The following is a 3,876-nucleotide window of genomic DNA, read 5'->3' on the forward strand; positions in this document are numbered from 1 at the left end:
ACTTGATGGAAACAAAGATAAGAAGTGAGTGCAAGGCAGGTACATTGGCCACATAGTGCTTGAAAATTGGAGGAACACCTTGAACTAACTCTGAATAGAACATAGCTAAGCCGGGTAATCTACACAAACTTGTGTTGCAAGCAATCTCTTTAACCTTCTCTGCAGAAATCTTGTGATCCAATTCATAGTAGTACTTCCTTCGGTACACGTTGTTCCAAACATACATGATGAACATTAGAACCGCCGCGAATGCAAGGGGAAGATACCCCCCTTGGTCAAATTTGTATAAGACTGAGCTTAGATAAACAACTTCCACAGAACCAATGATTAGCACATAGCTAATGATCAAAAGTATATGAGTCTTCCATATCATGATCATGATTAGTACTAGAAAAGCAGATGTAAGTGTCATTACAAACACCACTGCTATCCCTGCATTTGCACAAAGCAAACATACACATATACATTAGAACAATACCAATTCATTCTTATTTTTGAACTGAAAGAGAGTGTGAGTTATTGTTTACCATAGGCATTGCCAATTTTTGTAGTGGTTTTAAATCCAACAGTGATGGCAATACATGCAATCATAAGGATGTAATTGATTTCTGGAATATAAACTTGTCCTTCGTGCTTGCTCGATGTATGTACAATTTGCACACGAGGGAAACATCCCAATGACAAGGATTGTTGGATTATGGAGAAAGTTCCTGAGATCATGGCTTGTGAAGCTATAATTGCTGCCATAACAGCAATAACAAACATTGGCCAATATAGTTTGCCTGCAAAACATAGTAATATTAACAAACTATCCTCAATTAATTACTTCATAACAACATAATCAAACATATATTCATTATTATTTACCTGGTATGGACTTGTAGAATGTGTCACTAACAAGATCATTATGCTTGCGAAGGAAAGAGGCTTGTCCAACATAAGCCAAAATCAGAGCAGGGTAAGTCACAGAACACATGCTAATTTGTACGGATGGAACTGTGAAATGTCCAACATCAGCAAATAGTGCTTCAGTTCCTGCAATAGAATAAAATCTAAACATTACTTAACTAAGTTAAGATTTTGTTAGAAATATAATCATTCATGTTGCTTTCTCCTGTCAGCTTAAGTTTTTAGGAGAAGTAGTTTTATACGTACCAGTTATGGCGAGCACAACACCACCAAGAGAAATCCAAGCATCTTTCTTGTTCCTAATGAAGTAGTCAACTATGTATTTTGGATTTACTGCTTTAATAACAGAGGGATCATACTTGATGAAATTGTAGAGACCAATGCCTGCGATGAAGGCAAACCATATACAGATAATAGGAGCAAAGGTGTATCCAACTTTATCAGTTCCAAATCTCTGAGCCATGAAAAGGCAAACCAAGATTGCCACGGATATCAGAACAACCACATCTGTGTACAATCAACACAAGTTGCATTAGTTATATATTAATTTTAAGTATCATAATAATAAAAATTTTCAACAGCAAAAAGCCAGAAGGTATTAAAACATTCATACTTTCCATTTTTAAATCCTTAATATGATCTGAAAACCATATCAAACCGGTCGCTAAACCGGTTTAGTTTGAATAAAAATTAGTTGATAACAAATCAGTCGAACCAATTCTTTTAATGATTAACTGATTTAAAATAATATACACACAAAAAAATTAATTTTTTTTAAATACAATCAACTTCACACGAAATTATTCACTAAGGTAACGTTTATTTTTGGAGACAGGACACAGAGACATGGACAGCACATCTTTAAAAAGTGTTTGAAAGCAAAGACATGGACACTGAACATATTGTCTCTGAGACAGTTTTTTATACTTTTGTGTCCACTCTTTTTACGAAGGACAATGATGGCACGGAATTTGGAAGAGAGACACGGACTTTTTTTATGAATTTTTTTTGTCTATATACTGGATATTACATTAGTGTCCTATCCATTATATCCAAACACAATACACAAAACATAATTTTTAATGTCTCTATTCTATTGTCTTTGTCTCAGTGTTCTGTTCTGTCCTGTCTTTAAAAACAAACACTACCTTTAAATGAAAAGTCAAATCATTTGACTGCTTAATTATCAATTTCACGTAAAATTGACGGCATCTGAGTTTTCATCTTTATATATACACACAAATAAAAACTTGCCGTTGTTGATGTTAGTAGCTGCTTGCTTGATCCCTCCAACAGCAGATAAAACAGAGATGCAAGGGGTGAGAACACCATCACCAATGACCATGGAAGTGCCAAGCATGGTAGCAAATAAGAGGAACAGCTTCATGAAGTGACTTTTCTCAAGCGCACACTTAAGCTTGCTTGCTCTCTTCTGACGGTTATTTGGCAACTCAAGCTGGTAGTTCGACACGTCAGCATCCTCCACTTGTTGATTCGGAATAAGTCCCACTTTTGCATAACGACATATTAGAGAGTATAGAGCAAAAGTCCCTCCTGAAATTTTACACATTTTTTTAATATAGTCTTAATAATATGATATTATTTATTATAATAAAGAATGAGAGTGTATATATACCGTCGCCATTATCGTTGGCCTTTAAGACCACAAAGACATACTTAATGAGAGGGATGAGAGTAATGGTATACAAGATCAAGGAAAGAACTCCCAAGATGTCATCGTTGTTCTTGATACCATCAGTGAATGTGCTTGAATACACATACAATGGTGATGTTCCAATATCACCGTACACTATCCCAATACTTTGGAACGCAAGTTGAAGTATCAAACACATAGATGGCCCCTACATAAATAATTAATTAATTAATATCAGCTATCAAAAAGTGTTGGTCTTTAATTTAATGTTTGTGTTACTAGTTAGATCAATTAGATTAATTATAAGTAATATCCTAAATTAGTTAAACGTTTTAATTTCTAATAAATTTTAACCATTATATCACTGTTAAATAGTCAAATGTTTTATTTTATTAGAAATTAGAAGAAAAAAAGTTGATAAATTAATTACTATTATTGTTTAATAAAGATATAATAGTTACAAAAAAATTTAAAATTTTTAAATTTTAATCATTATATTTTGTGAAACTATATGAAGTTATATGAAATTAAATATCAAACATATGTACTTACTTTTGCGGCATGCGTGCCGGAGAATCTTTGAGATGCCAGTTCCAGAGAGTCATATCTTCGCAAGATTTTCGAAGAAAGCTGCTTCTTCTCCATCACATCAGAAGCTTCTTGTTGTTCCGTCTCTTCATTACTGTTTTCAATTTTCTCCACATCCACAACTACAACATCATGATCTTCTTCTACCGGCATTTTGATTATTTGGCTAGTTGCACAACTAATTAATTAATTAATTAAATGAAGCTTAGGTTATTAATTAATTAGAGCCTTCCGTAACCAATCTCTCTCAAATTAAGAACATAGAGAAAGAGAAAAAGAAGTAGCATGCAATGCTAGTTTGGTTGTGGAAACTAACAAGTACGAAGGGTTTGTTTAAATAGATGTAGAAGAGAAGTGAGACAAAGAAAAATAAATAAATAAATAAAGCTGCTTGCTTAAATGTGGTGGGAAGGTGCAAACGTCGCTGTCAACATGCAATTTAACTTTGACTTTGCAAGAGTGATTATTTATCTCTTAACACGCACAAATGAATTTTCCACAACAGTTTATTTTGCTTAGTATGAAAGGTACTGAGAATTGAAACAGAATTACCTAAAATTAAGGGATTGTGAATGAATGAGTGAATGAATTAATGGTCCGAACTGGAAAGTGTGTGTTCAAATGCTGATTTTAATCTAAAGAATATACGTTATTGACGCGTTATTGTACTAAACATGCAAAAGATGCACGTGATGGGCACGGGACACTTGTGATTATCTTTTGAA

At 33.6% G+C, this 3,876-nt stretch overlaps 1 pseudogene; it reads right to left on the minus strand.

Annotated features, from left to right (window-relative positions):
- LOC107647949 overlaps positions 1–3,468 on the minus strand; it is a 4,074-nt pseudogene extending 606 nt beyond the window's left edge.

The sequence above is a fragment of the Arachis ipaensis genome, chromosome B06, assembly GCF_000816755.2.
Source record: "Arachis ipaensis cultivar K30076 chromosome B06, Araip1.1, whole genome shotgun sequence".
In the NCBI taxonomy this organism is placed as follows: domain Eukaryota; kingdom Viridiplantae; phylum Streptophyta; class Magnoliopsida; order Fabales; family Fabaceae; genus Arachis; species Arachis ipaensis.